The sequence below is a fragment of the Rhinoraja longicauda genome, chromosome 38, assembly GCF_053455715.1.
Source record: "Rhinoraja longicauda isolate Sanriku21f chromosome 38, sRhiLon1.1, whole genome shotgun sequence".
NCBI lineage: Eukaryota > Metazoa > Chordata > Chondrichthyes > Rajiformes > Arhynchobatidae > Rhinoraja > Rhinoraja longicauda.
The window spans coordinates 8416460-8430604 of record NC_135990.1 but is presented as its reverse complement, the minus strand read 5'-3'; positions in this window follow the sequence as shown (position 1 = coordinate 8430604).

Below are 14145 nucleotides of genomic sequence, written 5' to 3'. Positions count from 1 at the left end.
GTCTCATCCTCTCCATTTTCACAGCGTGACAGCGGAGGCGTTTGCCTGACCGTAGCAGCTGGAACAGTCCGTTGCTGGGGTGACTGGGTTGACAAAGTACTGGAGCAACTCTAGCGGGTCAGGCAGCATCTCTGCAGAACATGGACAGGCAACGTTTCACATCGGGATGCTTCGGCACGGTGGCGCAGCGGTAGAGTTGCTGCCTTACAGCGAATGCAGCGCCGGAGACTCAGGTTCGATCCTGACTACGGGCGCCGTCTGTACGGAGTTTGTACATTCTCCCCGTGACCTGCGTGGGTTTTCTCTGAGATCTTCGGTTTCCTCCCACACTCAAAAGACATGCAGGTTTGTAGGTTAATTGACTGGGTAATATGTAAAAATTGTCCCTAGTGTGTGCGTAGGATAGTGTTAATGTGCGTGGATCGCTGGGCGGCGCGGACTCGGTGGGCCGAAGGGCTTGTTTCCGCGCTGTATCTCTAAATCTAAATCTAAAAATCAAACATGAAACGTTGCCTGTCCATGTCTTTGGACTTTAGAGATACAGTGTGGAAACAGGCCCTTTGGCCCACTGAGTCCATGCCGACCAGCTATCACCCTGTCCACTAACACTATCCTACACACTAGGGATAATGTTTACGTTAAACTACAAACCTGCACACCTTAGTGACCTGGGGGGGGGGGACTGGAGCACCCGGAGAAAACCCACGCAGTCACAGGGTGAAGGTGCAAACTCTGTACAGACAGCACCTGTGGTCAGAATCAAATTCGAGTCTCTGGTGCTGTAAGGCAGCAACTCTACCGCTGCGCCACCGTGCCACTCTCTAAGAGTCAAGAGTGTTTTATTGATCTATGTCTCGAAACGGAATAATGAAATTCTTACTTGCAGCAACAGCATAACAGGTCTGTAAACACCAGTGTTCAATAAATGGTGCAATAAATAAATAAGTAAAGTGCAATAAAATAAAAACATCTCCAGAGGTTCTGCCTGACCCGCTGAGTTACTCCAGCACGTTGTATTCAAAGTAAAGCATGTCATCAGCAGGATATGAGTTAGAAACATTGAAACGTCGAAAATAGGTGCAGGGGGAGGCCATTCGGCCCTTCGAGTCAGCACCGCCATTCATTGTGATCATGGCTGATCATCCACAATCAGTAACCCGTGCCTGCCTTCTCCCCATATCCTTTGATTCCACTAGCCCCTAGAGCTCTATCTTTGATTCCACTAGCCCCTAGAGCTCTATCTTTGATTCCACTAGCCCCTAGAGCTCTATCTTTGAATACACTAGCCCCTAGAGCTCTATCTTTGATTCCACTAGCCCCTAGAGCTCTATCTTTGATTCCACTAGCCCCTAGAGCTCTATCTTTGATTCTACTAGCCCCTAGAGCTCTATCTTTGATTCCACTAGCCCCTCGAGCTCTATCTTTGATTCCACTAGCCCCTCGAGCTCTATCTTTGATTCCACTAGCCCCTCGAGCTCTATCTTTGATTCCACTAGCCCCTAGAGCTCGACCTAGGGTTCAAGTAATATGGACAAGTGAAAAACTTTCTACAGTTCCCCAAATCTGAAGAGTTAAAAAGATAATTCTCTTTGGGAAAGTCATCCGACTGCATTTGCCCGAGTGCGAAGCTTCAGCAAACCATTCCCCGAGCACCAGACAGATGGCATCTCCCAGTCAAACAGATGGCAATGCCTTCAAGACATCGATCACTGGTGTGCAAAGCCTCCTCCGCAGTGAAACGCTTGGCGGTGTCTTAAAGGGAAGGTGTCCCCCAATTCCCAGTAGAGCCGAGGTCCTAACTACTGCGGCAGGTACTGATGTTCCTCACATCTCCAGGTTCCACCCTGACCTTGGGTGGAGTTTGCACGTCCTCCCGGTAGGGTGGACCACGTAGGGTGTTCAGGTCTGTGTCCACAACACAAGGCGTGCTCTGGTTTCCTCCCGCACCCTGAAAGTGCGATGGCAGATTACTTTGGTTGGTGTGTATTACTCACAGTGTGGGGAAAGCACCAGATAAATCAGAGGGGAGATGGTGAGAAGATGGGGAATGAGACTGATGGGATTGCACTGCCAGGACCCAGTAATGGGCTGACACGTCTCCTTCACATCATCGTTCAGTCCGAAGAAACAGGAAACATGTTCCCAATCGATTTATTCACAAAATGCTGGAGTAACTCAGCAGGTCAGGCAGCATCTCGGGAGAGAAGGAATGGGTGACGTTTCGGGTCGAGACCCTTCTTCAGACTGATGTCAGGAGGGGCGGGACAAAGGAAGGATATAGGTGGAGACAGGAAGATAGAGGGAGATCTGGGAAGGAGGAGGGGAAGAGAGGGACAGAGGAGCTATCTAAAGTTGGAGAAGTCGATGTTCATACCACCGGGCTGCAAACTGCCCAAGCGAAATATGAGGTGCTGTTCCTCCAATTTCCGGTGGGCCTCACTATGGCACTGGAGGAGGCCCATGACAGAAAGGTCAGACTGGGAATGGGACAGGGAAAGGTCAAACATGTTCCCAATGTTGGGGGAGTCCAGAACCAGGGGCCACAGTTTAAGAATAAGGGGTAGGCCATTTAGAACTGAGATGAGGAAAAACTTTTTCAGTCAGAGAGTTGTGGAATTCTCTGCCTCAGAAGGCAGTGGAGGCCAATTCTCTGAAAGCATTCAAGAGAGAGCTAGATAGAGCTCTTAAGGATAGCGGAGTCAGGGGGTATGGGGAGAAGGCAGGAACGGGGTACTGATTGAGAATGATCAGCCATGATCACATTGAATGGCGGTGCTGGCTCGAAGGGCCGAATGGCCTCCTCCTGCATCTATTGTCTATTGTCTAAGAAGGGTCTCGACCCAAAACATCACCCATCACCACCCATTCCTTCTCTCCAGAGATGCTGCCTGCCCCACTGAGTTACACCAGCATTTTGTGTCCATCTTCACACCATAACATTTGTTTAACCATTTTTTAAAAAAATTACATGCTCTAAGCCATTTTTGTTTTCCTGGTGGGTGCCTGGAACGCACTGCCAAGGGTGGTGTGCCACCATGCTCCCAAAGTTATAGGAGTAGGAGAAGGGGGGGTGGCTGAGACTGAGGGAAGTGCTCCCTAGAAGCTGGAGTTATGGGGAGAAAGCAGGAGAATGGGGTTAGGAGGGAGAGATAGATCAGCCATGATTGAATGGCGGTAGACTTGATGGGCCGAATGGCCTAATTCTGCTCCTATCACTTATGACCTTGTGAACATTGCCCCTGCTAATGACTCCATTACAACTGGTGCAAGTGCAGAGCAATTTGCTTGAGAGTGATTTAAGATTGGCCCGTTAAGTGGAATTCTCTGCCACAGAAGGCACTGGAGGCCAATTCACTGGATGTGTTCAAGAGAGAGTTAGATTTAGCTCTTAGGGCTAACGGAATCAAGTGATATGGGGAAAAGGCAGGAACAGGGTACTGATTTTGGATGATCAGCCATGATCATATTGAATGGCAGTGCTGACTTGAAGGGCCAAATGGCCTACTCCTGCACCTATTTTCGATGTTTCTATGTTTCTGTTTCTAAGTCCAGGCTTGGAAGCTTTAGTCTCCTCTGATTTGCATCTATCTCTCCAACTCAGTTCACCCAGAGGACTATTCTGATCATAAATTCCTGAAGACCACAACACAGCCCAGGATTTAAAGGGTTAAACGCGGTCCCTGTGAAAACATGAGATCATTATCCTGGAAGCAAATTATCAAATCATTTGCAGCCGCTGGCCTGGGGATGACTGCTGATTAGTTCTTTCAACTAGATTCTGCTCATCGATTCATGTCCTTGAAAACTGCTGTGCTTTGCCAGAATCCTCTGCATTTAAGGTGAAACTCTTTATTCTGTAAGACAGAATAGCCTAATTGTTTTAAAAGTCACTGCCTCAAAACCAATCTATTATTTGATAGAAACATAGAAACATAGAAAATAGGTGCAGGAGTAGGCCATTCGGCCCTTCGAGCCTGCACCGCCATTCAATATGATCCTGGCTGATCATCCAACTCAGTAACCTGTACCTGCCTTCTCTCCATACCCCCTGATCCCTTTAGCCACAAGGGCCACATCTAACTCCCTCTTAAATATAGCCAATGAACTAGCCTCAACTACCTTCTGTGGCAGAGAATTCCACAGATTCACCACTCTCTGTGTGAAAAAAAACTTTATCATCTCGGTCCTAAAAGACTTCTCTTCCCCCTTATCCTTAAACTGTGACCCCTTGTTCTGGACTTCCCCAACATCGGGAACAATCTTCCTGCATCTAGCCTGTCCAACCCCTTAAGAATTTTGTAAGTTTCTATAAGATCTCCCCTCAATCTTCTAAATGCCAGCGAGTACAAGCCGAGTCTATCCAGTCTTTCTTCATATGAAAGTCCTGCCATCCCAGGAATCAATCAATGCCACAGCTTATTTCCTTTTGGATATTGCTGTTAAAATTTCTTTGCCTGGACTTATAATGGAAACTCGCTATGTAAACATGTCACGCTGCAATTGCACACTTCTACCTGCAAGGGCACTGCAGTAGCCCCGTGGACTATCAATGGAGGCAGTTAGTTTAGATGGATCAGATTACTGGAGCAGTTTCTAATGTGGATGTGGATGCCAGAACACAAAATCGAAATACTCTTAGAGTAGACTCTTTGGGCCAACTTGCCCTTGCCAAACCCACGCTAATCCCATTTACCCACACCTAGTCCATATTCCTCTAACCCTTTCCTAGCCATGTACCTGTCCAAGTGTCTTTTCAATATTGTTTTTGTACCTGCCTCAACTGCCTCCTCTGGCAGCTCGTTTCACACACCCGCCACCCTCTGAGTGAAAGAGTAGCCCCTCAGGTTACATTCAATCTTGCCCCTTTCATCTTAAACCTATGCCCTCCAATTCTTGATTCCATAACCATGTGGAAAAGCCCATGCATTCACCTGATCTGTTAATTTAATACATGTCAATAATTTAATACCCCTCAGCCTCCTGCACTCCAAGAAATACTAAACTAAACTAAACTAGATAACGTTCTAGCCTGTGCAACCTTTTCCTACAACCCAGACTCTGTTTGTATTATATATTTCTACACCCACATCTGTAGTCTTTAAGGATGGCGAGGTGGCAGTGGGGGGCAGGGGCGTGGTGGGGGGGGAGGAGGGAGTGAAGAATCAGGATTGAACTGAATTGAATTGAAGTGAATTGAATTATATTGAGTTTATTGGCCAAGTATGTACACATTCAATAGACAATAGGTGCAGGAGGATGCCATTCGGCCCTTCGAGCCAGCACCGCCATTCAATGTGATCATGGCTGATCATTCTCAATCAGTACCCCGTTCCTGCCTTCTCCCCATACCCCCTGACTCCGCTATCCTTAAGAGCTCTATCCAGCTCTCTCTTGAATGCATTCAGAGAATTGGCTTCCACTGCCTTCTGAGGCAGAGAATTCCACAGATTCACAACTCTCTGACTGAAAAAGTTTTTCCTCATCTCAGTTCTAAATGGCCTACCCCTTATTCTTAAACTGTGGAATAAGGGGTAGGCCATTTAGAACTGAGATCAAGGAATGTACCTTGGTGTTCCGCTCGCAGGTAACAACACGAACGTACAGTAATCAATTAAGAATAAAGTATAAAACATTAAAACATTAAGAATAAAACATTACAGTTTAAACATGTGAGTGAAATAAACCAGAGCAAAAAGAGGCTCGGACTTTTGATTATTGAGTAGAGCTACTACTCGAGGAAAAAAAGCTGTTTTTATGTCTGGCTGTGGCAGCTTTGACAGCCTGGAGACGCCTTCCAGAGGGAAGGGCTATTCAGAGTCTAGGGCTATTTAGAACAAAATGAGGAGAGATTTCTTCACCCAGAGTAATGAACCTGTGGGATTCTCTGCTGCAGAGGCCACAGGTCAAGTCAGTGAATACATTTATGATGGGTAGATGCAGGGAGTACGTAGGGAGAGCAGGAGCCATGGTTTGAGATGGAGAATCAGACACTATTTGCAATGTATAAGATGAGAGTCACAGCGTTATACAGAATGGAAACAGGCCCTTCGGCCAACTTGCCCACGGCGACCAAGATTCTCCATCTACACAAATCCCACCTGCCCGTGTTTGGTCAATATCCCTCTCAAACTTTCCTATCCATGTACCTGTGGCACAGCGGTAGAGTTGCTGCCTTACAGCACCAGAGACCCGTGTTCGATCCTGACTACGGGTGCTGCCTGTACAGAGTTTTTACGTTCTCCCCATGACCTGTGTGGGTTTTCCCCGAGATCTTTGGCTTTGATCTCACACTCCAAAGATGCACAGGTTTGTAGGTTATGTCGGCTTGGTAAATGTAAAAATTGTCCCTAGTGTGTGTAGGATAGTGTTAATGTGTGGGGATCGCTGGTCGGTGCGGACCCAGTGAGCCGAAGGGCGTGTTTCTCCAAACTAAAAACTAAACTAAACCTGTCCAAATTATACTTAAATGTTGTTACAGTGCCTGCCTCAATAACCTCCTCTCGCAGTTCGTTATGGGGGGATATGGAACAAACGTAGGCAGGGGGGACGAGTGTAGATGGAACATCATGGACGAGTTGGGCCGAAAGGCCTGTTTCTGTGCTGTATGACTCCACGACCCTAAGGCTGATACTTCAATGGGCTTGTACCCAGCACCGCAATAGGAGTGTCAGTTTAGATTTCACGCTCAGATGTCTAAAGTGGGACTTCATCCCAGAAGGGTTGACTCAACTGAGGCACCGGTGAGACACAGCTGACTGTGCACTTGGGTCTTGATTCTTGGTCCTCCAAAATATTCCAAATTGAATTTAGACTGGAGGTGGCCGAGTCAACAGAACATAAAGTTCAAAATCATGGTCTGGACAGTTTCGGAATAATAATGTCATCCCTTGCAGAAACGATGGGTTTTTAATCAAGATTTGTAGATGTGTTTTGGAGTGGAGATGCATGTTTTGCATTTCCCTGCCCAGGATAATCTCTTTAATGCACAGAAAGTATTGCCAGAATGCTGAGGCAATCTGAACGATGGCAATCAGAAGCCAGTGTCCAAACTTGTACAGAAACCAGCTGCCCGGACAATCCAATCAGCAGAAATACAAATGAGGATTACAATCTCCTTTGAGTGCCAGGAGGCGGGTAACTCAATAAAGTCACCAGCATGATGATGCTGATTCCTGTCTCTCTGTAAACATTCTCGGTACCAGAGAGAGAGAGAGAGAGAGAGAGGGAGAGGCAGTGAAAAGACACACCTCCAGATTCAGGGACATAGAAACATAGAAACATAGACAATAGGTGCAGGAGTAGGCCATTCGGCCCTTCGAGCCTGTACGCACCGCCATTCAATATGATCATGGCTGATCATCCAACTCAGTATCCCGTACCTGCCTTCTCTCCATACCCCCTGATCCCTTTAGCCACAAGGGCCACATCTAACTCCCTCTTAAATATAGCCAATGAACTGGCCTCAACTACCTTCTGTGGCAGAGAATTCCACAGATTCACCACTCTCTGTGTGAAAAAAAACGTTCTCATCTCGGTCCTAAAAGACTTCCCCCTTATCCTTAAACTGTGACCCCTTGTTCTGGACTTCCCCAACATCGGGAACAATCTTCCTGCATCTAGCCTGTCCAACCCCTTAAGAATTTTGTAAGTTTCTACAAGATCCCCCCTCAATCTTCTAAATTCCAGCGAGTACAAGCCGAGTCTATCCAGTCTTTCTTCATATGAAAGTCCTGCCATCCCAGGAATCAATCTGGTGAACCTTCTCTGTAACTCCCTCTGTGGCTCTATGGCTATGGACAGTTTCTGGTGGAGGCAGATATGATCATGCTGTTTAATAAGCTTGTAGATAGACACGTGGAAATGCCAGGCAACTGAACCATCCTACTGACAACTAGACTGTAATCCTGAACTACTCTCCACCTCATTGGAGACCGTCAGATTATCTGTGATCGGACTTTACAGGACCTTATCTTGCACTCAACGTTATTCACGTTATTCCTTTTACCATGTGGCTGTACAGGGATACAGTGTTGCCAGAGCTCACTGGAGCGCCGCTCCGACACCTCTGTAAAAAAAAGGCGAAATAAACAGCGGGGGATTTTAACTAGCAGCCAATTTAACAGCGGCCGCTCTGGCACCAGAGACAGCTCCGGCACCTAAACAATTAGCACTGCAACACTCTAACTGTACACTGTGGACGGCTTGTATAGACTGGAATTTAAAAGGATGAGAGGAGATCTTATCGAAACGTATAAGATTACTAAGGGTTTGGACACGTTAGAGGCAGGAAACATGTTCCCAATGTTGGGGGAGTCCAGAACAAGGGGCCACAGTTTAAGAATAAGGGGTAGGCCATTTAGAACTGAGATGAGGAAAAACTTTTTCAGTCAGATAGTTGTGAATCTGTGGAATTCTCTGCCTCAGAAGGCAGTGGAGGCCAATTCTCTGAATGCATTCAAGAGAGAGCTGGATAGAGCTCTTAAGGATAGCGGAGTCAGGGGGTATGGGGAGAAGGCAGGAACGGGGTACTGATTGAGAATGATCAGCCATGATCACATTGAATGGTGGTTCTGGCTCAAAGGGCCGAATGGCCTCCTCCTGCACCTATTGTCTATTGAGATGAGCGGGGCAACTCTTTAACACAGAGAATGGAGGCCTGGATCGCAGTGCCAGGGGAGGTGGTGGTGGCAGATATGTTTAATAAGCTTGTAGATAGACACGTGGAAATGCCGGGAATGATGGAAAGCAAATAACGTGCAGCCAGCAGAGATTAGTTTAATCTGGCATCATGTTCGGTACAGACTTTGTGGGCTGAAGGGCCTGTTCCCGTGCTGTACGGTTCTATGTGTAGGAAAGAACTGCTGCTGCTGCTGGTTTAATCAAAGATAGACACAAAATGCTGGAGTAACTCAACGGGACAGGCATCATCTCTGGAGAGAGGGAATGGGTGACTGAAGAAGGGTCTCGACCCAAAACATCACCCATTCCTTCTCTCCAGAGATGCTGCCTGTCCCACTGAGTTACTCCAGCTTTCTGTGCCTATCTTTGGTTTAAACCAGCACCTGCAGTTCCTTCCTACACATATGGCATGATTTATTTTAGTTTATTGTCACGTACACCGAGGTAGAGTGAAGAGCCTTTGTCACATCCGAATAAGGGTGAGTGAATTTTTTTGCTGTAGTTGTCCACATTGGTGCAGCATTTAGACCGGACCCCTGGCTTTAAACCTCAGGCACGTTGAGTGTTTCTTTCATCAACTGCACCAGGATTAGTACAATCATCGAATTTCATAAGACAGGCGGATTGTAGCGGTCTCACCGTTTCACATCTGAGGCCATTACAAATGTGGTCTAATCCGGGAAGAAACTAGCAAACCCTTTGTTCCTCTTCAAAGAAAGAGAAAGGGTTTGCTGTTACTTCGAATGGATCTGAGCACTAAAGCGTTTTACCACTAATTACGCGCTGGAGCTAATGTTGTTCAGGGATAAGCAGTGGTCAAGACACCAGGGAGAACATTGGTCCTCTTCTTTCTACATTGAGCTGAGAAGGCAAATGGTTTAAAGTGCCCTCTCACCTTTGAAAGTGGTGAGCAGCAGTCTTCCAGTACCTGATATTGTAAACAAGGTTATAGAATGGGCCATGAACACATAATCTTACGATGCGATACAATACGATACGATAGAACTTTTGTAACGGACCGCAGGTAGACCCAAATGCAGCACGCGGAACCAAGGAAGTAGTTTTAGAATGAGCTTTCTTTCTACCTGCTCGTGGTCGGGGACAGAAGACTGAGGCGTTCACCAGGGCTACGACGAGGCATGAGGGTCGGGAGCAGGCAGGGTTGGCAATGGGAAATCAGTCCAAGAGAGAGAATGCTGGAGAGTCTTGCATGAGGGCTGAGGGCTAAGGAGTGTGTGTGTGTGTGTGTGTGTGTGTGTGTGTGTGTGTGTGTGTGTGTGTGTGTGTGTGTGTGTGTGTGTGTGTGTGTGTGTGTGTGTGTGTGTGTGTGTGTGTGTGTGTGTGTGTGTGTGTGCGTGCGCGCGCGCTGCGCGCACACACACACACACACACACACAGGTGAGGGGAGTTGGCTTAACGTGGTGGGCGTGGCTTGCAGGTGAGTGAACAGGACAAACTGTAACAACTTTATTTATCCCAAGAGGGAAATTGATCTGCCAACAGTCATAAAACACAAGATATGTGAAATGTGAAATTAAAGCGACGATTGGAAAGGATTAGGGATGTGCAAAGATTGGGGGAGTGGATGGGGGGAGGGGATGGGGGGAGGGGATGGGGGGATGGGGGGATGGGGGGATGGGGGGAGGGGATGGGGGGATGGGGGGGATGGGGGGGATGGGGGGAGGGGATGGGGGGATGGGGGGAGGGGATGGGGGGATGAGGGGATGAGGGGATGGGGGGATGGGGGGATGGGTGAGGGGGGAGGGGATGGGGGGAGGGGATGGGGGGATGAGGGGATGGGGGGATGAGGGGATGGGGGGATGGGTGAGGGGGGAGGGGATGGGGGGAGGGGATGGGGGGAGGGGATGGGGGGAGGGGATGGGGGGAGGGGATGGGGGGAGGGGATGGGGGGAGGGGATGGGGGGAGGGGATGGGGGGGATGGGGGGGGGATGGGGGGAGGGGATGGGGGGAGGGGATGGGGGGGATGGGGGGAGGGGGGGGTGTTAGGTGAGTCAGTCTGTCCCACGATAGATCTTTGGGCAGCTTCAGTCCTTCTGACACCCCTTTGTGGCCATTTCCCAATGACTGCTTCATAAATCCAAGACTGCTAGGGAGCAAAGGTGGTGAGACTTGGCCTCGAGTACCCACCTACCAACAGCCAACATCTCAAGTCAAATAATTCCCTGCCTTTTATCAACTTCTCTGTGACTCCGTAGAGGACTAGCTTGGTTGGGACATGTTGGTCGGCATGGACGTGTCGAGCCAAAGGGCCTGTTTCTGTGCTGTGGGACTCTATGACTATGACAACCAGGGTTGCCAACTGTCCCGTATTAGCCGGGACATCCCGTATTTTGGGCTAAATTGGTTTGTCCCATGCCGGACTGCCCTTGTCCCGTGTTAGTAGGGTTGCCAACTTCCTCACTCCCAAAGAAGGGACAAAGGGTGATGTCACCGCCCCGCGCCCCACGTGACCTCACCCAGCCAGCGGCCACGTGCTCCCGCTCCACCAATGGCAGCAGCCATTGGTGGAGGGGGAGCACGTGGCCGCTGATTGTACAATGGTACAATGTCTGAGATGCTTATCATTTTTTTTAGGTTAGTTTAGAGATGCAGCGCGGAAACAGCCCACCGCCCAGCGATCCTCGCATATTAACACGATCCTACACACACCAGGGACAATTTACATTTATACAAAGCCAATCAACCTCCAAACCTGTACGTCTTTAGAGTGTGGGAGGAAATTGAAGATCTTGGAGGAAACCCAGGGGATCGAAACCGGGCCTCTGGCGATGAAAGTGCTGTGAGGCAGCAACTCTAGATATGGCACCGTGCAGCACATTATCTAAGTGCTTATGGACAATAGACAATAGACAATAGGTGCAGGAGGAGGCCATTCGGCCCTTCGAGCCAGCACCGCCATTCAATGTGATCATGGCTGATCATTCTCAATCAGTACCCCGTTCCTGCCTTCTCCCCATACCCCCTGACTCTGCTATCCTTAAGAGCTCTATCCAGCTCTCTCTTGAATGCATGTATTGTGATACTTGTGCTGAACTGTACACAAAAATGAATTTCACTGTACCTCGGTACATGTGATAAAAAAGCACCATGAAAGTACTATTAAAGTTAAAGTAGCATTCCCTCGTATTTACTATGTAGATTATATTCCTCAAGGGTGACAGTCCAATTCACTATTTAAATCTCTGCTTGAATCTATCTTCACCAGCACAACGGGTAATGAATTTCAGATTATCACCACCGAGGTTATAGATGCACATAAAACCATCAGCCTCAGCTAATTAGTATGAAACTGTTATCCAAAACTACGTGTAAAATGTCAGCTGCCTAACTTACCCAAACTGAGCAGATCAGTCTGAAGAAGGGTCTCGACTCGAAACGTCACCCATTCCTTCTCTCCTGAGATGCTGCCTGACCTGTTGAGTTACTCCAGCATTTTGTGAAATAAATACCTTCGATTTGTACCAGCATCTGCTGTTATTTTCTTACAGATCCACCAGTTGGATCAGCTTCCTTCCAAGGCCAAGCACTTCACTGAGAAGGGTGGTGGGAACACACACCGACAACAACAACATATCTGCATACTAAAACTCTCGTTTGTTTGGTCGATTGTTCCTGAACTACAGCCAAAATGGTACACGATAGCGCGACAATTCCAGGCCCACCTAACTCACTGTCGTCCCTTTGGTGCTAATGGAAGAAGTTTCATTGCAATCGGTGTTATATTTTTAAAGTTATTCACATTTTTAAGTTTAAATCTGGTGAGTGAGTGAGTGAGTGAGTGAGTGAGTGAGTGAGTGAGTGAGTGAGTGAGTGAGTGAGTGAGTGAGTGAGTGAGTTAGTTAGTTAGTTAGTTAGTTAGTTAGTCAGTCAGTCAGTCAGTCAGTCAGTCAGTCAGTCAGTCAGTCAGTCAGTCAGTCAGTTAGTTAGTTAGTTAGTTAGTTAGTTAGTTAGTTAGTTAGTTAGTTAGTTAGTTAGTTAGTTAGTTAGTTAGTTAGTTAGTTAGTTAGTTAGTTAGTTAGTTAGTTAGTTAGTTAGTTAGTTAGTTAGTTAGTTAGTTAGTTAGTTAGTTAGTTAGTTAGTTAGTTAGTTAGTTAGTTAGTTAGTTAGTTAGTTAGTTAGTTGGTTGGGATGGGAGGGAGGGGGGATTGAGGGAGATGGAGTGGGGGGAGGGGAAGGAGGGAGGGGAAGGGGAGGGGGAGGGGGAGGGGGGTGGAGGGAGGGGGGGGTGAGGGAGGGAGGGAGGGAGAGGGAGGGGGAGAGGGAAGGGGGAGGGGGGAGGGGGAAGGGGGGAGGGGAGAGGGTGCTGCACCAATGCAGGAGAGGATTGGGCACAAAGGGTCCACCTAGTCTAGTACTGATCTAAACACAAAGTGTTGGAAGAACCCTGTGGGTCAGGCAGCATCTGTGGAGGGAATGGGTAAACAATGTTTCGGGCGGGGATCCTTTTCCAGACTGACTGGTCTTCCAGCGTCTGCATTTTGTTGAGTCAACACATATTGATATTAAGATTTGGAATCCATTTTACACACAACCCATAAGTGAAAGGCTGTTGATGGAATAGTCGAGTTTAATGCTAAATTTGAGATTCAGAGATTATTCTTGGCTATTTATGAAAATGGGAGCATTTTCCGTTGGGTACCAATCTAATCCGACAGAGAGTTTGAGTTTTGCTGTCTGTATAACTCGTTATCACCTACCTCACTGCCAACAATGGACCATTGTGGGCTACCCCATTCCTTGCTCGTTGTTGGCAGGCACAAAATGCTGGAGTAACTCAGCGGGGCAGGCAGCATCTCTGGAGAGAAGGAATGGGTGACGTTTCGGGTCGAGACCCTTCTTCAGACTGATGTCAGGGGAGGGGGCGGGACAAATATAGGATGTAGTCAGAGACTGGAAGACTGGTGGGAGAACTGGGAGGGGGGGGAAGGAATAGAGAGGGAAAACAGGGACGCATTTCTTTCATTCATTTGTCCTATCTACCCTCTATATATCTTGTTTCCCTTTCCTCTGACTCTCAGCCTGAAGAAGGGTCTCTCTCAACCCGAAATGTCACCTATTCCTTCTCTCCAGAGATATCCCTTCTCACCAAGCCCCGCCGAGTTACTCCAGCCTTTTTGTGCCTGCCCCCAGCATCAAGACAACTGTATTAAACCCATAAGTGAATCGTCCAAGTTAACACCGTTTGGACAGCTTTGGAGGTACAGCGTGGGCTTGTATACACTGGAATTTAGAAGGATGAGGGGGGATCTTATTGAAACATATAAGATAATTAGGGGATTGGACACATTAGAGGCAGGAAACATGTTCCCAATGTTGGGGGAGTCCAGAACAAGGGGCCACAGTTTAAGAATAAGGGGTAGGCCATTTAGAACGGAGATGAGGAAGAACTTTTTCAGTCAGAGAGTGGTGAAGGTGTGGAATTCTCTGCCTCAAAAGGCAGTGGA